This window comes from Neofelis nebulosa, chromosome 15 (assembly GCF_028018385.1).
Source record: "Neofelis nebulosa isolate mNeoNeb1 chromosome 15, mNeoNeb1.pri, whole genome shotgun sequence".
NCBI classification, from domain to species: Eukaryota; Metazoa; Chordata; class Mammalia; order Carnivora; family Felidae; genus Neofelis; species Neofelis nebulosa.
The window spans coordinates 38,730,972-38,754,965 of NC_080796.1; the positions used below are offsets into that span (position 1 = coordinate 38,730,972).

The 23,994-nt window shown below is 43.0% G+C and overlaps 1 protein-coding gene, 1 long non-coding RNA gene and 1 pseudogene across 5 annotated transcripts in view; 2 read left to right on the forward strand and 1 right to left on the reverse strand.

Annotated features, from left to right (window-relative positions):
* The window catches only part of KCNH1 (potassium voltage-gated channel subfamily H member 1), a 390,176-nt gene that overhangs the window by 242,803 nt on the left and 123,379 nt on the right, over positions 1-23,994 (forward strand). The window lies entirely within an intron of this gene.
* Positions 9,938-14,275, forward strand: LOC131496285 (acidic leucine-rich nuclear phosphoprotein 32 family member B-like; annotated as a pseudogene).
* Positions 16,110-23,263, reverse strand: LOC131496287 (uncharacterized). 2 transcript variants are annotated; one of them, XR_009254407.1, is made up of 3 exons: positions 23,143-23,263; positions 19,978-20,048; positions 16,110-16,524 (listed from the first exon to the last, which is right to left on the reverse strand). It is a non-coding gene; the product is annotated as an uncharacterized LOC131496287 (long non-coding RNA). The 2 variants fall into 2 exon arrangements; XR_009254408.1 differs by lacking the exon at positions 16,110-16,524 and adding an exon at positions 17,706-17,831.

Genomic DNA, 23,994 nt, shown 5'->3' on the forward strand with positions numbered 1-23,994 from the left:
AGTTTCTGGCTTCTCTGACCTGACAGTTTGGTAAGGAGGATAGCTCAAATATAAAGTATATTGAACATCTGTTGCTGCATAATAAATTACCCCCCAAATGTAGTGATTTCAAACAGTAGCAATTTATTATTTAGTTAGTTAGTTAGTTTTTTGCTCATAAATCTGTAGCTGGTCAGTGGTTCATCATGGTATCTCATTTCTGTTCCATATGTTGTCAGTAGACTCAGCTCAAGTGGGGACTAGATGATCCTTTTTTAAGATGGCTCACTCATGTGGGTTCCTGTGTGCAGGCTGGGAACCTAGCTGGGGCTTTGAGCCAGGGACCCAGGTTGCTTTCCATGTTGGCCTCTCCACAGGCTGTGTGGACTTCCTCCTGGTATAATGGCTGGAGTCCAAGTGTGAGTGTCCCCAGAGATCAAGGCAGAAATGGATGGCACTTTAAAGACCTAGCCTCAGAAGTCAAGTGACATCTTTCCTACCATGCTCTAAAGGTTGATGCCATCACAAAAGCCTACCAGGTTTAAAGAGAGGGGAACAGACCTATCGATGGGCATGTGTCAAGATTATAGAAGGGTAAGTAAGTGTGATGGGACATATTGTTAAAACCATTGTTAGAAAACACAATCGTACAAATTATTCATCCATTCAGCAGTGTTTATCAAGCGCTTTCTCCATGCCTTGAACTGTTAATGGCTTGATATTCAGAGATAAATAAGATAGTTTCTGTCTAAAGAAACTTATAGTTGGGAGAGGGGAGATGATATAGTTAACTATGTGTCATAAAACGTTGTAAGTACTATGCCAGAAATTTGTACAAATTACAGTGGTGGCTCAGAAGGCGAGGTGGTAAAACTCTTCAGGGAAGTAGCATTTTAGAGCATTGGCTCTAAAAAGATATGTAGGGCAACCGTTCTCAAAGCAGGATCTTTGTATCCTTGGGGTCCCCAAGAGCTTTTCAATGAGGTTGCGAGTTCAAAACCGTTTAGGTAATAATGTGAAGACATTATTTGCCTCTTTTACTGTGTTGATATGTGCACTGATGGTACAAAACCAATGGTGTGTTAAATAGCCAGCACCTTGGCATGAATCAAGGAAGTCCCAAACTGTATTAATTGTGATTATATTCTTCACTGCTAGGCACTTGTTAACTTTCATTAAAAATTTTTTTTAATGTTTATTTTTGAGAGGGAGAGAGAGAGAGAGACAGAGTGCGAGCAGGGGAGGGCAGAGAGAAAGGGAGACACAGAATCCGAAGCAGACTTCAGGCTCTGAGCTGTCTGCCTGGAGCCTGATGCAGGGCTCAAACTCACAAACCATAAGATCATGATCTGAAGTCAGACACTTAGCTGACTGAGCCACCCAGGAGACCCTGCCAAGCACTTGTTAAAAAAAAAAAAAAAAATCTAGTTTCACTTAAGAATGCCCTTGATGAAGTGATAAGAATAGTTAAATTGATTAAATCTTGACCCTGGAGTATATATTTTAATATTCTGTGAAACAAAAAGAGAAGTGTACGTAAAGCACTTGGGCGTACTGGAATATTATGGTTGTTCCAAGGAAAGGCATTTGCGCAATTGAATTCCAAGCTGAAATAGCCATGTCCTTTCCTGCTGTTTTCATTACCATTTTTACTTGAAAGAATAACTGACAAAGTGTGGCTTTCCAAACTGGGGTATTTGGCAGACAGTTTCATGAAAATCAATGAGGTGAGCCCATCGCTTCAAGGAAAACAACTGACAGTATTTGTTGCCAATTATAAAACTAAAGCTTTCAGGCAAAAATTAGAATTATGGAAAACTGGTAACTGCCATCGTGAGTTTGACAGTTTCCAACACTAAAGTCTGTTTGATGCAACTGATGGTGATATTAATGAATGTGATTTCTTTTGATATTACTTGATGGAATGTGTTGTCTTTTGGAAGATCAGCATAACTTAATGGACGCATTATACCTGGGTACGAAATCCATTCAAAGTGCAAGATAGACCAATGTATTAATGTAACACAATATGAAAAGTTCATTGATATGATTTCAGATTCCACATTAGGCTCTAAGAAACTACTGCTTGTTGAATTTCAGTATAATATGAAGGAAGAATGTCCTTAGTTGTCTGAGAGGTCTGTTAAAATATTTCTCCCTGTCCCAACTACATATCTGTGTGAGACTGGATTTTCTTCATATGCTTCAACCAGACCAATATATTGCTTCAGGCTGAGGGCAGCAGGTATAAAAATCTAGCTGTCATCTATTAAGCCAGACATTAAAAAGATTTATAAAAACATAAAGCAGTAACACTCTTCTTACTAACTTTTTTATTTTTTGGACAGTATTGCTATTTTTGTAAAAGATGTTAGGTGTGTTAACATATAGTGAGTGTATTATTATTTTTAAGTGGATAAATATTGTAAAATGTTCTCAGATTTAAGTTCTAACATGGTAAAGAGTAATAGATATAATCTGCATAAACAAAAGCTCTTTGTTGTCCTCAATGTTTTAAGAGTAGAAAGGAGTCCTAAGACTCAAATTTGAGACCCGAGTCGTAGGGGTCACATTCACTGGAATAAAGGACATGCTGGGAACAGAGGCTCAGAGCCTAACTGAGGGGAACGGGGTACAATCGGCACACTGAACAAAGCCCAGAGGGGCTTCAGTGAGGGGCCTGAGAGGAGACAGCAGAGAGGTGCAAGGGATGGAGCTGCCTGGGTAGCCAAGCGCCAGGGCAGTGATAAAGTGCTCCGGCCTCAGATCTCCTAGTTCAAATCTTCACTCTAGCACTTGGTTCCTGTTTGATTTGGGGCTAGTTACTTAACCTCTTGGTGTCTCAGTTTTCAGGTATTTGCAATAGGGATAAAAATAGTGCCTGTTATCTAGGTCTGTTAGGATTCAATGAAATCAGCTCTGTACAAACCTGTATAGTACTTGGCACAAAGAAAGCACTCAGTAAATGTTGGCGATTTTTTACTAAGGTGTTTGGGCTCTGTTCTCCAGTAAGAAGAGTGTTGGAAGGCTTTTGAGCAAGAAAGAGATGTAACTGGATTAAGATGTGTTGTAAGAGAATTTCAGGGACCGTCCATGTCACAGTTGGGCCTTTTCTTCAGGCAGTATGGTCCTTCAGGGAAAATACTGAAGCTGAGCTCCCCTGGCTACTTTTTTGGCGGAAGTCTTCAACCTCAGGAAACTTCTTGGACATACCAGTTACTTTAGGAACAATTTGATACACAACTGGAAATCAGTTCTCTTTTGTGGAAAATTTTGCTGGGCTGTGAACTTACAAATTTGGGTTTGTTTGGTTTTTTTTCTCCTTTTCACTCAGACTGCTCTTCGTGTGCATTCCTAGTTACAGAGCCGTTTCGCTCACCTAAAGTAATCGCCTGCCTGGTGCCCATTCTTACATTACCATAGTTTCTGAGATGGTCAAACGTTACCATGGGCACAGTCACTGGAACTTGGCTGGGCCGGGAGCGGCTCACGGGAAGAAGAGACATTGGTGGCAAGAAACCACTGGGTTATTCTGGAGAGTGAAATTCAGTTCATCAATAATGAGTTGAGGGTTTACTCTGTGCCAGGCACTGAGGAGCAAAAGAGGTGAAAGAATACACCTGCCAACCCCATCCCAGAGAAGCTTGCTTTTCTTTTGTGAGGGAAGGAGGCACGTTTGCAGATAACTACCTCGTGAGGTTGTGTGTGACACATTGTGTGTGTCACATTATGTGTGACAAGTGCTAAAGCAGAAGTAAAGGCGAAGTATGTTGGGAGCCCAGGGGAGAGCCTACCTCAGGCTTGGGCTGACAAAGACTTGTTGGCATTTGAGCTGGGCTTTGACAGAGGGATCAGGTTCTAATAGGCAGGATCAGTCAGCTAAGATTCTCTCAGTGTGGAGAACATGAGTAAAGATGGGGATGTAAAGTAGGCAATGTCGGCAATGTATTTGTGGCACCCCAACGCAGAATGAAAATGTGAGGCCCTTTGTTCAAAAGCCATTAAGAATTTCAAGACGGGCAGCACAGGACTCACCCAAGCAGGGGGCCTTCTAAGGACAGAGGCTACGTGACTGCACAGGTTCATGTCCACGGAACCAATCCCGAATCAGGGTACATGCAAGGTTGTCTGAGGCGTGGTGCATGAGAGCAGGGAATGGGAGACAAGCGTGCACAGGCACGTTCAAAATGTGGCCACTGCTGTGTCGAAGCAGGATTTGAGGTGGTCTGGGAGGGCCTGGACAGAGGACGAGGGCTCGGGTCCTTCGAGAAGGGAATGCTCTGCCCACCAGGAGTAACAGCAGGAATGGAATGGAGAAGATGGACACCTGTGTAACTGAATTAAGAAGGGTTAGGGAAGGGGTATGCAGAAATGAGACCAAAATGTTCAGCCTGTGTGACAGGACTGATAAGGCAGAGGAGAGCTGGTAGGTGTGGATGTTGGGCGTTCAAATACATGTTCTTTACTGATTGGCTGATTTATCTGCAGTGACTTCATTACCCTGCTAGGATTTAACCAAAGCAGTAAGACTTAAATGGTGGAAATAACTGAGTATGTGTAAATTCTTCAGCAAAGGGCAGGGCCCGTATATGTTACATGCATATTTTTTATGTTTATTTTTGAGAGAGACAGAGTGCAAATGGGGGGAGGGGCAGAGAGGGAGGGAGACAGAATCCGAAGCAGGCTCCAGGCTCAGAGCTGTCAGCACAGAGCCCAACGTGAGGCTCAAACTCGGGAATGGTGAGATCATGACCTGAGTCGAAGTTGGACACTTAGCCAACTGAACCACCCAGGCACTCTTAAACCAATGATTTTAAATTAAAAAAAATTTGTTTTAATATTTATTTTTTGAGAGAGAGGGGGGCAGAGTGTGACTGGGGGAGGGGCAGAGAGAGAGAGAAGGAGATACAGAATCTGAAGCAGGCTGTAGGCTCTGAGCTGACAGCACAGAGCCAGATGTAGGGCTTGAACTCATAAACTGCAAAATCATGACCTAGGCCGAAGTTGGACACTCAACCTACTGAACCACTCAGGTACCCCTGTACCCTCATTATATATAATGAAGCTCTGAAAATGTCCACTGCTAGGAGTGGACACATGCTAGCAGTTTGGGGAGCAAGTCTTGATTTGTGCAAATCCAAGCATCTTAGCCTGATGTAGGGCTTCAGACCTGGCCCCTGTGCACCTTTCCAGTCTCCTCTCTCAGTGCCCCCCATCCATACCCTGTGCCCCAGGGCTAAACCAGTTGCTTTTGCTTGGGAGTCTTCCTTTACCATTCCACTACCATACCCTCAACTCCATTTATCCCTCAAAACTCCTCTCTGGACATGCTGCACACCCTGCCCACCTCCACGTCCCCCCCTCCCCCACCACTTCCCCCAATCTAGATTGCATGCTGACCACACCGAGTCTCATTTGTCTACTCATGTAGACATTGGTCTTATCAGGCATCGTATCTCAGTGCTAGCACCACACCTATCACCAGGGAGACAGTAAATGTTTGTGGAATAAATGAATGAACAAAGTGATGAGTTTGGCCATTAGTTTGAAGTGACTATCTGAAAGCCCATTCAGTTTCGCATTAATAGTTGAACTGCTTTTGGTTCCAAAGAGGGCACATGGCCTACAGTTTCTAAGCAGCAGAGCATACACTGCTGCCGATTAAACTACCACATACCAAATGGGGCTCACTTTTATCATTCTGACACCTCAGCCCACTTGTAACGAGACCAGGAGGAGCAGGACCGGCCCAAGTGCAAGATGGGGGTGGGGATGGTCCACACTAATGCACTGTTAGTAGAGAATTTAAAAATATTACAATGTCAACTGAAAGTTGGACTATTTCTATCACACCATGGGCTGGCACTTCTAAATGTCAGTGGTAAAATACTCCTTCCCCCTCAGAGGCTCTCCTTCTTTCTCCCCCCAGAGACTGCCTGTGAACCCCACTGGGGAGCAGCCCAGGGTTTTAATCATGCCTCTCAGGGCAGAGTAGAGAGTATTAATCTGCTCCTTCTATAAGCTTGGGCCCCTCAGAACTTCCTTTTCCTCCTCATATTGATGGCACTGTCACAGTGACCTTCCCAGGGCCAACCAAGCCTGTCACTTCTCAGGTTTTCTGCATTCTTCTTTCAGATTCAGGGAGGCATCCAGAGGATTGACTGGCTCAGAAAGAGCCTCTCTGAGTGGAGTTGAATTCTAAATTTTAGAAGAGAAATAGAGGGCTGTCATGGAATCAGGATCTCTGCCCCTGTGTGTATGCTGCATGAGAGTCTACTTCTGGTCTTCCATTTACTGGTGCATGTATAAATTGTAGACCCCAGTCAATGAAACCATCTTTCCGAGACTCCACCCTGTGTGCTGAGTTAGGTTGAAAAATATTTCAAAAGCTACAGAAGCTATGACAATTTGAAAACTTTTGCTAGAGAAAATTTTGCTAATTTTGCATCAGAATTAATGTAATTTGATACCGTGTCTAGGCAAAGCAAATTAGCAGCTTGAAAGGTATGGTGATACCAGTGGATCACTCAGAAATACCGAGGTGGATCAAAACCCTAGAGGAGAAAGCAGGAAAAGACCTCTCTGACCTCAGTCGTAGCAATTTCTTACTTGACACACCCCCAAAGGCAAGGGAATTAAAAGCAAAAATGAACAACCGGGACCTTACGAAGATAAAAAGCTTCTGCACAGCAAAGGAAACAACCAACAAAACTAAAAGGCAACCAACGGAATGGGAAAAGATATTTGCAAATGACATATCAGACAAAGGGCTAGTATCCAAAATCTATAAAGAGCTCACCAAACTCCACACCCGAAAAACAAATAACCCAGTGAAGAAATGGGCAGAAAACATGAATAGACACTTCTCTAAAGAAGACATCCGGATGGCCAACAGACACATGAAAAGATGCTCAACGTCGCTCCTTATCAGGGAAATACAAATCAAAACCACACTCATATCACCTCACGCCAGAGTGGCCAAAATGAACAAATCAGGAGACTATAGATGCTGGAGAGGATGTGGAGAAACAGGAACCCTCTTGCACTGTTGGTGGGAATGCAAATTGGTGCAGCCGCTCTGGAAAGCAGTGTGGAGGTTCCTCAGAAAATTAAAAATAGACCTACCCTATGACCCAGCAATAGCACTGCTAGGAATTTACCCAAGGGATACAGGAGTACTGATGCATAGGGGCACTTGTACCCCAATGTTTCTAGCAGCACTCTCAACAATAGCCAAATTATGGAAAGAGCCTAAATGTCCATCAACTGATGAATGGATAAAGAAATTGTGGTTTATATACACAATGGAATACTACGTGGCAATGAGAAAGAATGAAATATGGCCTTTTGTAGCAACGTGGATGGAACTGGAGAGTGTGATGCTAAGTGAAATAAGCCATGCAGAGAAAGACAGATACCATATGTTTTCACTCTTATGTGGATCCTGAGAAACTTAAACCCATGGGGGAGGGGAAGGAAACAAAAAAAAAAGAGGTTAGAGTGGGAGAGAGCCAAAGCATAAGAGACTGTTAAAAACTGAGAACAAACTGAGGGTTGATGGGGGGGGGGGGAGGGGAGGGTGGGTGATGGGTATTGAGGAGGGCACCTGTTGGGATGAGCACTGGTTGTTGTATGGAAACCAATTTGACAATAAATTTCATATATTGGGGAAAAAAAGAAAAAAAAAGAAATACCGAGGTGGTTAGTGTCTCCCTTGGCCTTACGCCACCTGTCAGAATGAGCACCCAGTTGGCGGGCCGCTCTGACCTTTCCCCTGGAACCTGTGAGCGGAGCGGCATCTGCATCTTGGGATGCTGGTTGAGGTTGCCACACCTGTGTTGTGCCCAAAGGTGGAGAGACCAGGCATAAATAAGGAGCTTCACTGCCTGCAGGATAAAACCGAGGGACGCCTTGCATGATGTGGGGGTCTTGTTACAACCCAACTTCCTCTCTCAGGGTCGCCCCACCACCGTCCTTGAGTTCTAGGAACCAGCTATGCTGAGAGACTCGTGGTCCGTTAGATGAGATTTGTTCTCTCAACGGTCCAGCCTTGGCCATACTATTCCCTTCTCCTGGACTTTTCCATTTCCCTGCCCCCTTCCTCACTTACCAGACTAATTCAAGACCAAGTTCTGGCAGTTTCTCATGCAGGAGGGCTTTCTTCCCTCAGTTCCCCAAATGGAGTCAGTTAAATGCAGACTTTGTTTCCAGGTACTTCTATCACAGCTGAATAACCTCAACTGACCTCTAGCCCACATTGTCCTTGTCCTTGCCTTCTGTATCTTTGGAGATGTTGTTTCCATGGTCTGGAACACCTTCCCACATGCTTCCTTCTATCCTCAGCTTTGCCTCTCCAGAAGAATTCTCTGGGGATGGTTTCTTCTCTTATCACAAAGCCAATTATGCTTTGCTAAGCACTGGTCTTCCAGTCCCTGATAGCTAGCACCAAGTCCACTGTTCAGTGGTAATGGTATGGTGAAGCTGAATCAGAAATCCAGAGGAGTTTACCACTCCGGCCTTTTCTCTTAATAACAACACTATCAACAGAAGACTAGAATCCAGTGATTTCTGATTGCTATTTTTTGGACAAATTTATCAAGGTAGGTACATACCTTATCAAACAGCTAAATAGAGGTTGGATGTTGTTTATTCCTCCCTAAACTCAACATGTCCACCACTGCTTAGCTTCATTTTTATTTTTCTCTCTCCCCTCAGGGTAATTTTGACTGTTTTGCAGCCCCAGTGATTCAGGGCAAGACGCCCAGGGCCCTTGGCTTGTCCAAGGCATCATGGCAGACACTCAAGGCTTGGCTGTTCAAAGTTCCAGTGAGGCTCTGTTTCTTCCTCCTGACATTTGGCCACCCCCCCCCCCCACACACACACACTTAGCCATCTCTCTTCATGAAAAATAATGACCTTGCTAATTTCAAGGCCTAAAATTACCTTTTTCTCTACATACTATTTCTTAATCTTTCCTCTTTCAAGTGAGAAAAGAAAAAAAATCATAAAACCACCTTTTTCCTACTCTCTGTAAAATCTGAATCTAGCCTGTGATTATTTCTTCTCAACTAGAAAAAAGTTCATTTATCAACTTAGTTACTAATTTCTTCAATTAACTACACTGCCTCTTTTATTTTTTTAATCATCAGTACGCAGTTAGCATGAAGTACTTTCTTGGCTAAGCCTGTTCTTTTATATTCTGTTTCATAAAGGCATCATACTCTTTTCCTTAACATTTTTACAATAGTTGAACATAACCAGACTTTTTCAAAACAAGGCATCCAGCGGTTACTTGCAGACTAATCTTGAGGCTCACAGATGGGAGTGAGATAATGGTGCCTATAAGAATCATGGGAAGTTTTAAAAAACATACCTGCTAAACCTCTTCTCACCCCACGTCACCCCTGAGCATAACTAAACCTAGGAAAATGTAATTTTTAAAAAAGCTCTTTTTTTTTTTTTAAATTTTTTTTTCAACGTTTTTTATTTATTTATTTTTGGGACAGAGAGAGACAGAGCATGAACGGGGGAGGGGCAGAGAGAGAGGGAGACACAGAATTGGAAACAGGCTCCAGGCTCCGAGCCATCAGCCCAGAGCCTGACGCGGGGCTCGAACTCACGGACCGCGAGATCGTGACCTGGCTGAAGTCGGACGCTTAACCGACTGCGCCACCCAGGCGCCCCTTAAAAAAGCTCTTTTGATGATTCTAATATGCCTCCTGATTGAGAATCATGGTCATGGGGTGCCTGGGTGGTTCAGTCGATCAAACGGACGACTTCAGCTCGGGTCATGATCTCGCGGTTTGTGGGTTTGACCCTGGTGTTGGGCTCCATGCTGACAGCTTAGAGCCTGGAGCCTGCTTCACATTCTGTGTCTCCCTCTCTCTCTCTGCCCCTCCCCTGCTTGTGCGTGCGCTCTCTCTCTCTCTCTCTCTCTCTCAAAACTAAACATTAAAAAAAGAGAATCATGGTCACGATGGTTGGAGGTAGGCAGGGCCCACATGAGGATTGTTGATTTCACACATGACTTACATTGGGGAACAGAAGGGGGGGCCGGTTAGATGTGATGGTTATGGGAGGCTTCTGGAAGAGTTATGTCTGTTTTGAGTTGGATCTTGAATAATAAAAATATAGCAATAACTGACATGTGTTGAGCAGGTACCGCATGGAGCACTTCATATACATCATCACGTTTAATCCTCACCAAGGGTGGTCTTATCCCCTTTTTGTACAGATGGGGAAAGTGGAGCTCAGAGAGATCAAGCGCTTAGCTCAAAGTCACCCAGCAAGTGAGTAGCAGAACTGGCATTTAATCCTGTAGTCAGTGTGAGTCCAAAGCTCTGACTGCTATGATGTGTCGGTTTTACTGGGAGGGAAGCAGCAGGGATTCGTGGTGTGGGTTATGGCAGGAAAATGATTTCTACCTGATCAAAATCTCTGCGGGAGACAGATATCTGGGCTTCTAAGAAGTCCTCAAAGTCAATTATGGATGTCACCATTAGGCTGGAAAAATTGTCTTTCTGTCTCTAAGAAGATGAGAAAGGCCAAGTTTTTATCATCACGAATAGACCTGGTGTATTATCATCCATTTCAATTTTTCTGCCTAATTCCATAATCATAATCCATAATCATAGTCATTTCTTGGAGATCAGAGGGACTTCCGCATCCATGCAGTCTTGCTTCTTGTCTGACTCCCTCATTTGGTAGGGTTTTTTTTATTCAAAGAAAGGCAGCAGCATCACGAGGCCAAGGCAAGCCCGCCACCACCCGCCTCCAAGAGCAGTGCGGCCCGTGGCCGGGGGCGGCGGTAGTGAGACCAGCGCTGCTCTCCCGCCCCCTTCCCTCCGCCGTTTCTCTGCTCGCCGGAGTCGCTGGGTTCCCCGGGCTCCGCTGGCCTGCCTGCCGCCCCTGACCGTCCGACGGCCCTCCCCACTCAGGCCTGGACGCCTGTCACCCCGCCGCGGAAAGCAAAGTGTGAAGAGTGGGGAGCGGGGAACCATGGACGCGAAGAGGAAGCTCCAATGGAGATGAGGAATCAGACTCCTGCAGCTGTTGGAAAACTTGTCCCCGACAATGGCAGATCAAATGGTGGGAAAACTGAGGCTGAACAACTGAATTTGTGAACTTAGACTTGCTCAGTGTCATAAACGCAGGCTTGATTTCAGTTTCAGATCTCCAACAGATACTTAAATGGAAAAAGCTTGAGCTTAGTGACAATAGCGTCTTTGGAGGTCTGGACAAGTTAGCAGAAAACCTTTCAAATCTCACACATCTGGACCACAGTGGCAATACACGGCAAAATATCAGCACTGTGGAACCTCTGAAAAAGCGGACTGCCTGAAAAGTGCGCATCTGTTTAACTGGGGTTACCAGTCTGAATGACTAGGGAGAGACTATCTCCCCCAGCTGACCTACCTGCATGGCTATGGCCAAGAGGATGAAGAAGCCCCTGGCTCAGAAGCCCAGGTGGATGCTGTGCAGGAAGGGGATCAGGGCAAAGGGAAAGATGAGGACAAGGATGGTGAGGAGGAGGAGTGTGATGGCCAAGAGGGTGACGAGGAAGAGGAGGGTGGAAAAGGGGTGACGATAAAGATGAAGTGAGTGGGAAGGAAGAAGACTTTGGACGTGATGGACAAGGTGATGAGGATGAGGAGGAAGACGGGTAAGAAAGCAGGAAAGGTAAGAGAGGAGAAGAGAAACTGATGATGAAGGAGAAGATGATGAAGACCCAAACGACCTGCAGGGAAAAAACTGGTATTGGTTGGACTGCTCACTGGTAGCCGCTTAAATGATAATAATAAAAGGGTGGCTGTGATACCAGCCACAGGACACCCACCCACCCAGAGAGCCAAAGGATAGATAGTCCCTGTCACGTTTTGCCTTCCTCCTTTTGGTCCCTCTTCAAAATCCACCATCAAGCTTGGAGACTTTGCTCCAACAAAACTGTGAGCACTGTTGGGTCTTTGTGTAAGACTCTTGCTGTAGCATGGGTCATTGTGGCTGGCCACTGACAGTTACATGAAGACTGTAACAGCATTTTTACTTTCTGTACAACAAAGAAGGTTTGCAAATAAAATCTTAATGTAAAAAAAGGACAATTTTCCACAGCAAAGAATTAGCTGGCCCCAAATATCAATGATGCCGAGGTTGAGAAACCTGGTATAAATGTTCGGGGCATGGACTTTGTAATCCAGATTGTCTGAGTTTGAATCCAGCTCCATACTTACTAGCTGTGTGACCTTGGCCAAGTTACTCAACCTCTCTGTGGCCCGTCTGCAAATACGGCTAACCATAGCCCTTCCTCATAGGGCTGTGAAGAGATTTAAATGAGTCAGTATAGTTGGGGCACTGGAGCCGTATGTCCACACAGTCAACGTTTGTTTAAGAGAGGTGTCTGGTGCCATGGCAGGGTGGGTTCCCAAGCCAGCCTGCCTGCGTGTGAATCCTTCATCTGCCACTTACCAGCTGTGTGACTTTGGGCAAATCACTTAAACATTCTTGACTCAGATTCATCTGTAAAATGCAGATAATAATAGTATCTACCATTAAGATAAATTATGTGTGCAAAATGATTAGAACAGTGATTTACACATCATAAAAGCTGTGCACGTACCGGTTGTTATTATGACTCTTAGTATTTCTTTATTAAGTAAATATTTGAGCCTCCTGTGCACAAAGGGGTGGAATCACGTGTGTTACGGCTATGAGACTGCAGAGTCAAGATTAGGACCACTGACTCAGGAAAGGATAGCCCTGTCTGATATGAGAGTTTACGACTCTCTCTACTCCTTGGCATTCTGTGTGGTAGAGAGCTGGGTGGGGGATGACCATTTGGGGTAATTATTACTTTGGAGGCAATGTGGAGAGAGGCGCTGTGACCCCACAGTGTCACTTAGCAACCAAATAATTCCAGTTCTGACTTTGAACAACTAAGATCACGGCTGGTTTCCAGTGAGGAAAATCACCAGATGCTAGAAGTACCAAGACCAGACTTGTCAACAATGGAGAAAAGGATTTTAATCTCTTTCTATTACTACTATTGGAAGAGGCAGTTCTTTAAAAGACATTTTGTGCAGTCATTGCGCTGTTCCATTCTGATTCACCATGGTGATTGTAGGGCCTTTTGAAAAATTTTCTTTTAGGTAGTTGTTTTGAGATGTAGAAGAGAAAGTTTGAACTTCCTGTGAGCTTATAACTTTAGGTGTAGACATAAGGACTATTGGAAAATGAGCCCAGTTAAGGTTAACACACACTTGTCTAAATGGCTTTAAAAATTATGTGTTCTATTAAATGGCTTTGTTAATTTGATTCTCTTTGATGACTCATATTGGAGAAATAGAAACTTAGGGCTCTCATTATCAAGTAAAGCAAAACAGTGGGTTTGCAAACCTGCAAGCCAGCCTACCTTGTTAGCCAGGTGCAACTGTGCCTAAGCGGTTGTCTCTTTGCAATCAAGAACTCAGCAAGCACAAAATAAGTACAAGTAGCAAATTATTTGGAGACCTTTCCAACCTGTGTCTGACCTTCTTGATTCATCTGCAGAAGTAATTGCTGTGGAAATTGCCGTGCTTTTATCTGTGGCGCTATTAAAACACTGGTTGCAATGAGGTGGTACAGACTGCTTGGTTAATGGGTTACCGTGGAGTGGGAGCCGTTGTTTCATTCGACAGATGAGAAGTAGCTGAAAATAACCTTCTCTCCCTCCTGTAAGAATTTTGCTTGTTAAGTGACATTCACCAACACAGCAGAGTTTCAGCGTGGTATAGGAGTTTGTGCTATTCTTAGCAAGATATTAAGTGAGAGTTTTCAGGCTTTTCTTGTTATAAAGTAGGGAATGTATGAGGGTTTTATATTCCCTGGTTTCAGGGAATCTTTCTGTGCTCAGGGGAATAGCTGTCTGGCTTGAGAAGGAATGAGGACGTGGAGTTGGTAGGACATTCAGAGCCGAGTAGTCCTTTGCATCAATGTCTCACGTGTCATGTTACCACTAAGCTGTGGGATTATTCCCTCATTCTCTCCTGGCTTCACTGCCATTGCTCTTTCTCGTGGGGTAAGGTCAGCTGCCTCCATGGTCTCATCCTGCTTCCTCAATATGGCCCAGTATTTTTCCCCCCTCCAACCAGCCTCCCTCTTGGAGTGGAGCATTGAGGATCCCTGTGGTATAAAGCAGCATTTCTCAAACTTTAAGATGCCTCAGAATCACCCGGAGAGTTTGAAAAAATACAAATTCCTGGCTGTCACTCCCAAAGATTTTGATCCAGTAGATCTGGAGGGGGCATGAGAATTTGCATTTCTACCAGCCGCCCAAGCATGTGATCCTTGTGGTTTGAGACCACACTTTGTGAAGCCTTTGTGTGATATTACAATAGTATATTATATTGTGTGATTTATAATAGTAAGTACATATTTGGTGTTCCTCCCTGTTTCTGGCACAGAGCTCCTAAAACCCTTGGAATTTCTGTGCTGACAGCAATAAAGGTGTCCCTTGTTATGTTAATGAAGTGACTTTTGGAAGCACTTAAGGATCTGGGTTGGTTGCCTGGGGAGCTAATCAGGTGATTAGAGGGATGGAACTTTGACCCCCTCCCTTGTGTTACCCATCCCCCAGCCCTTCCTGGGAGGGGAGAGGGGATGGAGTTCATTCACCAATGGCCTATGATTTAATCAATCTTGCCTATGTAACGAAGCTTCCATAAGAACCCAAAAGGAGAGGATTTGGAGAGCTTCCAGGTTGGTGAACCAGAACACTTCCAAATACCATGCCAGGCCCCAAACTCCAGGAGGACAGACGCTCCTTTGTTCAGGGTCTTGCCCTGTGTATCTCTTCATCTGGCTGTTGAACCAGTAATCTAGTGAGTGAACAGATTTCCTGAGTTCTGTCAGCTGCTTTAGCAAATTATTCGAACCCAAGGAGGGGTTCACGGGAATCATTGTCAGAAGTACATGTAGCAATCTGGACTTGCAAATGACATCTTAAGTGGGGCCAGTCTTGTGGGGCTGAGCCCTTTGCCTGTGGAATCTGATGCTGCCTTCCATAGATAGTCTCAGAATGGAGTTGAATTGTAGGACACCCAGTTGGTGTCAAGGAAATGGCTGTAGGGTGTAGAAAAGGCCCACCAACACCATAAACCTTGCACTATTGAACCTGAGGGAACTCTCCTCTATGGGACAGTTTCTTCAATAGTTAGCCAATACCAATTTCTGAGCACCCACTGAATGCAGAGGAAGATGTCCCTGAAGTGACCACCACAATTCCTGCACTCCAGAAAGTATTCTGTTTAAAGAATGGCACAAGCCTACATATCACAGTAGGATGGAGCCACTCAAAGCCAAGAGCTGAGGGGACCAGAGTCCAGGGGTGATGAATGGAGGGATGTTAACACTGGGTGGGTCAAGAAAGAAAACTAAGATTTATTTTGGATCCCCCCCGCCCCATGCCAGCATTGTGGTTGGCATTTGTTGTGTTAATTCCCTGAATCTTCACAGAAGTCTGAAGGGTGGAGATTATGCTCTCTTTCATGAATAAGGGACCAGAGGCTCTTATGACTCGAATTGGTGGTGTCAAGGCCAAGGGCAGGCCATCCCAATATGAGCCACTTTGGCTGAATATTATTTTGAACATAAGAAGACAATCAACACCCTGTGGGCTCAAGAGAAGCTTTTGCTCTTCTCTTAACTGCATAGGAGAATCTAAATTGGGGGTCTTTCTCAGAATAAGGGGTATTAGTAGAGATAAATTTTATCTGAGTGATCCATCTATATGGCAGGAGAAACATCAAATTACCAATTATCTGCTCTCCTTATCTCCCTGTGAAGGAGCTTTCCTCTGGAGTCCCAGACCCCTGCCCCCTTCTCCATAGTTCAAGATGACATCTATACCTCATTTTGCCTGTCTTTGAAATTGCCATGTCTATGTGGATTCTCTGTATGCATGCTTTTAAATTTGATTTTCTCCTGTCAATCTGTCTCAAGTCAATTTGATTCTTGGTCCAGCTCGAAGGACCATGAAGGGGATAGGAATTCTTGTTCCCTGACAGTGGCAGAGTCAGTAGGGTTCTTACTCTTCAGAGACCAAGTTATTTTCACTGTACCATGTAGCTTCCCAGCACAGCACATGACACTCCTGAGTATTCAGTCAATACTTGTTTGTTGAACGAAGACATCAGATAATTAAGTTAATGGAGGAATGTTTCCAGGAAATGATGACTCTGGAGATGGTCCTTAACCGTCCTACTATTAATTATTGTTATTATCTGTTGAGCATTTGATATGTACCAGGTACTGATAAGCATTTTCTATATATTATCCCACTTGTTAAAAAGTAAACTATAAGGCAATTATTAACTCCATTCTATATGAAGATATTTAAAGAGGAGGAATGATTACCCTAAGGTTGGTAGTGGAACCAGGTTTCCAAATTGCGGCTTTTTGTCTTCAGAGTACAGGTTTCTCCTACACCAGGTTGATCTGCTAGCATAACAGTTTCTTTTTTATCTTCCCATTGTTACTACTCATTTCTTTCCAGACAATGAGATAGATTCATAGCTATGGATTTCAAATCACAGGAAATAAGATTTTTAAACTTAGTTGCCAGTTACCATGCCAATATAAACATTATCCTCACACCCACTCATCATTATCACATTAGAATAAGCAAAAGCAATAACAGCAGCAAAGACCAAAAATACTACATGAACAAAATTAGATGTGTTGCTGTCATGTGGGCCAGATGATATGGAATGAGGACTTCAGTCTGGTTCCCAGGCCTTCCTCCCTACCCCCTCTGCCTTCCTGCACGCTTACGGTTCTTCATTCCTTCCTGATCTCTGAATAGCTTCATTCAGAATCAATAGTATTTCAGATGATGTGTCAAAGCTCTTGGCATTGAGGGATTTTTGAGATTCCTTTGAAGGCCTCTGTTTTTGTATGATGAACTTGATTTAAATCATCTCTTTCTGGACTCCAGTATTTTCCTCTAATGATAAATTTTGAGTCCATTTATGCAATTAAAAGATAATAGTGCCCATTCAGACTAATGTTCCAGGTTACCATCCTAACAAAATGCTGTCTGATGTGTGCGTTCTGACATTTGACTCCAGGACGATAACTGAAAGAGACAATAACATTGAAGATCTCTTTGTTCCAACTCAGTACTCTGGGTGCTTTCCCCCAGTGCCTCGTTCCCCCGGATAACCCAGGGAAGTGAGCAGGTGTTATGTCTTTTGTCAGGCTGATGGAAATGGAGGGAAAAAGAAGTAAAGTAGTTTGCCTCGGGCCACACAGCTCTAAGTCGCTGAGCTGGAATTTGAACCCAAGAGGGTATAACTCAGAAGACCCCATCTTCTGCCTTTATCAGATAATATTGTCGGTGCCGAAGTCACTGGGTTCACCTGTCATAATTTGCTGGGCTGTTCCTAACAAAGAAAGCCAGGAGATTCCATTTGTGAGCTCTTCTCTGCCTTTTTTCAGTTCTACGTGCTGTATCTCATTACTGTCTTAGAAGTGAAAGGATATCTGTGGACTGCTTTGAGCTCCCAGTGCCAGTGTTGTGTGTGTTAATGATTTTTACCCCCAACCCACCAGTGCAGCTATATGATTTAATGAGTGGCTCATCCTAATCAGATGGCTGGCTAATGGGGAATAAGGATCATAAGACTGGTGGTTTTATTCTAACAGAAATTCATATAACAAGAGTCATTTTCTTCAAAAAAAATGAAGAAATTAAGTCTCATTAAAATAAGCAGTAAGGCATAGTCTTAATGGATATTGAATTTGAGGCACTATCTGGTTTAAAAGCAGGGATTGGAAAGGGCTTCTGCTTCCTTGGTTTTTCCTGTTGGCATCTATGAGATCTGGGGGTGGTGGGATAGCCAGGGTAGGAGTAGAGTTGAAGAAGAAAAGGGGTGGAGAGAAGGAAGGAGGGAGGGAGGAAAAAGAAAGAGAGAATGTTATAATCCATTTTCTGGAAGTGGGCTTTTTATAGATAAGCAACTCTTTCCTTTTGGTCTGTCTAAACCTACTCTAAAAAAAGAAATTGGTGAATAATGTAACCAGCCTTGATCATGAAGAACAAATCAAAACCAACATTTATGTCCACAGAGTTTGACACCATATTCTGAAATGAAACCTGAATCGCACAAGAGGATAGAAAATCATAGTACTGTGCTTTTCAAAGTTCCCAGCAGTAACAGTATCACCTGGGAACTTGCTAGACATATACATTCTCTAGGGCCTACCCAAGACCTACTAAATCAAGAAGAGTCAAGGGTTCAGAACTGTATAAGATGCCCTGCAGTTATCAGGACACACACTGAAACTTGAAAGTAGGTGATTTAGTAGAGTATGGCATTGGAGTCAGAGAGACCCTGAGTTCTGACCTCCCTGCATGCTGTTTCTCTGATTTTGGACTTCCGTTTCCTTATCTGCCAAATAGTGATGGTACCCTTCTTTAGGTAGTGTTGTTTTTTATGATTACTACATTGCTTTGAGCTCTCGAATTGCTGGCTTTGAAGATTTGGAAACTATTTTCAAATTTGTAGGGGTCACTTTGTGCCAAAGCCAGCAATTCCTAATTGCCTTTGCAAACCATTAGTATTATTGTCAGTAAACATGGCTAACTGAGCACACACATTTACATCTATCTGATCACTCCTGAAACCCCTCTAAAGAAACAACAAAGGAAAGGTCTTTTTAGGGCTTGGAATCCATAAGCATAAAGAGCCCTAGAGTAGGATAACAAAAATTTGAAAGCTAGAAAGCAGTTATTGACTTGGCAGACCAAAGAGAGATGAACCCTAAGGTGACAGAGGGGATATCTAAACAATAATTTGTTTTACAGCAGAACTGCCCCAAAAGCTCAGGCATTAGTGGCAATAAGTGCCATTAGAAGTGAGAGTGAAGGAGGGTTAAGAATAGGGCTGGTTGAAAGTTTGTTTAGGAAGCATTTAGACCCCAAGATATCCTTCTTCTGTGAAGCTGGGTTACTACCCCTCCTCCACTCACAGAAGCCTTGTGTATTCTTGAAAGAGAGTCTCTGGGCTGGGAGACACCAGGGACATAGGAAGGCAGAGGTACCACAGGACAGCAGGGCTTAGGGGGAAGTTTATATACTGAATGCTGAGACTTTCAACCTCCCTACTTGTTTGCTACATGCTGTGAGCATTCTCCAGACAAGAGATTGAGGACTTCTCTAGGAACTCAGAAAAGTGCAAAAGGACAATCCTAACGTTGATGGCACCATGGATTCTTCAATACAAACTCCAGCCAGGTCACCCTATCATGAATTCTCACAGTTGATCCCCACTCATACACACAAAGGCTCTTGATCATTTTTTTTTTTTAACTCCTCCTCTAAAATATGAGCAGGCATCTAAGATTACCATATATTCTAATATGAAAGGCAGGCAAACATAAATAAATGAGGAAACAAAGACCAAACAGGGATAAGAAAACTTAAAACTATATCTATTGTTGATATCCTCAGAAAATAAGATATTAATGTCAATGAAACAGAACAGAATTGCTGTTTAAAAGCAACATTTAAAGAACCAGAAACTGATGGAAATGAAAAGTATGATAGTAAATGAAAATTAAATAAAAGGAATAGGAGATAAAAATTGAAGAAGTCTCCCATAAAGTGATAGGAAACCAGAGAGAAAAATAAGAAAATTAGATTAATCTAGGGCCCCAGCATCTGATTAACAGGAGATCTGGGAAGAAAGAGTAGAAAATGAAGAGGAAGAAACCATCAGGGAAATAACCCAATTAATTATGTAACTAAACTATTAACTATATAACTAAACTTACTGTCATATTTTTCAATATGTACATAAATCAAATCATTATTATACACCTTAAACTAATAAATGTTATATGTCAGTTATATCTCAATAAAACTAGACAAAAAAAAAGATGAGACCAATAGAATCTTTTACCAATATGACTTTGTAAGCCTACCTCCATTTTTAAGAATTCTCTTTTCAATTATGATGTTTTCACCTGATTTGTCTCTTGCATCAATACTTATTCCCTCTGTGTATTCATTCAGCCCATGCTCTTTTAGTCTTTTCCTGTATTCGGCATAAAAGAGGAGAAGAAAGATGTCAGAGATGTCGTAGCTGTATCCATATCAATTCATCTTCCATGACCACTATGTTCCCATCATTGCCAGATGGAGTGGCAATGTGATAAGAGCTAACAAAGGCCTAATGACCTTCTGCTGAGAATCAAGAGTATAGAAACAAGAATGGGTATGAGAGTAGAGTCTTCTTTAAATTCTGTTTTAATATATCATTTGGAATCCTGTATGAACAAAATTAGTTTGGATAAACCCATAAACTATCAACAGAAAGCAATAATTGTTAAATTATTAAAAAAAGAAAAAAGACTTTAGTCCTTTAACTCTAAGGTTTGATATACCTGCAGAAGTAGTTTTTTTTTTTTAATTACTTTTTTAGCCTTTTTGAATTTAGGAGTAAATTATGCTCTGTAAGTTTATTAGAAGTTGAAGTGCATTTTCCAACAGGAGTAATTTTGTGAGTAATGACCAATTTCCTAGAGAAGCCCACAAGTCTGTTTAACCCACTGCTTATTAAAAGTATGTGGGTGACATTCTAATGGCTCTGCAGAAGCCAGCTACCCAGAATGCCAGGGATGCCCTGCTGATACAGAGGTGGGGTCTTCACATCGTCACTCCCCTTTGTTAGCAGGCAGATGAGGTCCTGCCTCTGCTTCAAGAACCTGGAGTAGACGTCCCAAAGACACAGAGATGAGAGATGGGGAAGCAATGTGGCTAGTGGCTCTAGATGGGGTGGGGTGGGGGGGTGCTAAGGAGACTTGGGAGCTAGAGAGCAGGTTAAGCATAAACAAAGAATAACCAGGAACTTAGGACCTGAGACCTGTTAAACACACTTCTTATTTCTAAACTCACTCCTGCAGTGTCTCTTTCTGTTCCACTGAAGATCCTCGAGATTGAACTACCTACTTTACTTCCTTTTCCATTGCCCTTAATTTGTTGCTTCTAACTAGGGTTTCCCTCCGTCTTGGGTTCATAAAATAGAACGGTCTCTCAATTTTCCTTCTCCCTTGGCTTTTGAGAAACTGTGAAGAATTTTATTTTAAGTGATTAAAAAAAACTGACTAGAAATAAAAATTGTCCTTATTATGCTTATCCTTCTGTCACCCCATCCACCACTGTCACCACCCTCCATGTTTACTTTTTTCTTTGCCCTTCCCTTCCCTTCCCCTCCCCTCCTTTACCCTCCCCTCTCCCCTCCCCTCCTCTCTTCTCCCTCCTTTTCTCTCCTTTTTTCTCCTCTCTTCTCTTCTTCTTTTCTTTCAGTTTGATCTGCTGGAGGCAGGTCTAGGAAGGAAGGAAGGAAGGAAGGAAGGAAGGAAGGAAGGAAGGAAGGAAGGAAGGAAGGAAGGAAGGAAAGAAAGAAAGAAGGAAGGAAAGAGGAAGGAAGTGAAGTAACCCAAGAAAATTTCGTTGAAATGAAGGCCATAAGTTTCCAGATTAAGAACCTAGCACAATGGATGAGACCTGAGCCAACAATCAGCAATAGGTACAGCATTATGAATTTTCAGAACATTGTGGAAAAATAGTTTCTTGTCAGAAAAAACAGGTTCAGTATGAAGGATAAAGGATCTGAATGCTTTTGACTTCTCAACAGAAAGAGAAGACAAGGGAGAGATGCTTCCATCGAGAAATGAGAGAAATGATTTCTCACCTAGAATTCTACACCCAGCTCAGGTATTGAGTGTAAGAGTAAACATTAGGGCTCAAAATTTTTGCTCCCATATACCTTTCTCAGAACACTATTAAAGGATGCCTTCTACGAACAAAAGTGAGTAAACCAAGAGGGTGGAAGATCTGAGATACAGGAATCAGGGGACCTAACCCAAATAAGTGAAACCACTTCTAGAATGCTTAGGGCAGAGACACCCACGGCTGGTGATGGAACAGTTCAGAAGCCTCCAGAAGAGATTTTTTTTTAGCTTCTTTTTTTCCCTAAGTTTATTTATTTATTTTGAGAGAGAGAGAGCATGGGAGGGTCAGAGAGAGAGAATCCTAGGCAGGCTGTGCACTGACAGTGCAAAGCCCAATGTAGGGCTCAAACTCATGAACCGAGATCATGACCTGAGCCAAAACCAAGAGTCAGACACTTAACCTACTGAGCCACCCAGGTGCCCCCAGGAAAGATTTCTTTATGGAAATGAAATTAATAGGCTGACTAATATATTTTCATATATTAAGAAGAGACTTTGTGGTAGAATTTGGAGTCAAATTAGAGGTAGGTAAATTAAGCAGATGAAAATATCATTAGCTACAGGGAAAAGGAAAAAACTGTAGAAAAGGAAAAGTAACCTGAGTATACTACATGGCTTTGCTGTGAATATCATTCATCTAGTTACAATAATATCAGCACAGATAATTATGGAACCAAGATGATGATATAACTATGTTGGAGGATGGGGCCATGGGAAGAGGTGTGGGAAAGGAATGTGAGATGGCAGGGGAGTACAGGTAAGGAGCTAAATTCTCAGAGGACAGTGGATAATTCCTAAAACTGAAATATCAGGACATGGTGATTTGAGAATGACATTCAACAATGAACCTCAACAGCAAAACAACCAGCTAACACAATGGAAAAATGGGTGCGTCTGCAGAATAGGAAAGTGGGTGAAAAGAAAGAAGGTCTAGGGGAGTAAAGATTTTAAAAGATGTTCTGGCCACTTAACTCTTTAGCCTATATGTATGTGTATGGATACAAAAATAAACATGAAAATTTGAAAAGAGAAACAAAAATTTTTGCCAGCAAGTTGTAATTAAGGGCCAGAGAATACTGTTTTTATTTCTTTGGGTGGGACCCAGGGCTCTTGCTATGATACAGTGTTAACTCTAAACTGCTCAAAGATAGCGTGCCTGGGTGGCTCAGTTGGTTAAGTGTCTGACTCTTGATTTCAGCTCAAGTCATGATCTCATGGTTTGTGAGATTGAGCCCCGAGTTGGGCTCAGTGCTGACAGCATGGAGTTGGCTTGGGATTCTCTCTGTCCCTCTCTCTGTGCCCCTCCCCTGCTCACACACACACTTGCTCTCACTCTCAAAATAAATAAACTTAAAAAAAAAACCTGCTCAAAGAAAGAAAGAAAACTGCTCTTACCCAAATCAGCATTTTGCTTTGGGACTAGGAAAGGTCTTTCCCACCATGGAAGGGCCCAGCTGTTTCACATTTAGAGTCATCCAGGGAATCCTCAGAGCTGGGGGGTTCTGTTATGCAGGGACGTTCCAATCCCCTTCTCTTCCCACATCACAATCAAATACCTATTCAAGTGAAATCTGGACTTACACGTCATCATTCCCAGTTAGGCTGTGAGTATGTAAGGCATAATGCTTTATAGAGAGATATTAATAAATAAAATGTGTGCATGAAAAATGTACAACCTCACTTCATATAAAATTAGAGAAGGGGCATTGAGAGCAGAATTACCCATTTTTAATAGTAATAATGTTTCTGATAGTAATAATAATTGAATAAGGCCCTCCTGAGGACCTTCAACCTTCTAGAATGTCTCGGAAGCAGACTGGCACGAGAGCAGCCCTGGGCTGTAAATGATAGATGTGGCATTGCTGCCTTAATTGACCAGCATATGCCGGTGTCTCAGACCTGCGCCTTGTTCTCAAATCATGGACAAGAGAGCTATTCTTACTGTATTGATTTGGTGTAACTATATTTTTAAGCTCAAAATTAAATTAATTTTCTAGCAGCCATCTCGAGAAAGGCACCTCTTACTCTTCATGCATGACCTTTGGTTCATTGTGGACCAGAAAACAGAGCTGAGCCAGGACTGCCATACAGGCTTATTGAGTTAGAGTCAGACTCACTGGGAACAAGGCAGCTAGCCCAGGCCCTGGGAGGCCGGTTTTGAGCACACTTGGTGATGCAGGAGGCAGGAAGCGGGAGACCTGACCCTGTTGTGTCTGAGGTTATTTATGAGCTTACAGAGGCTGTGTC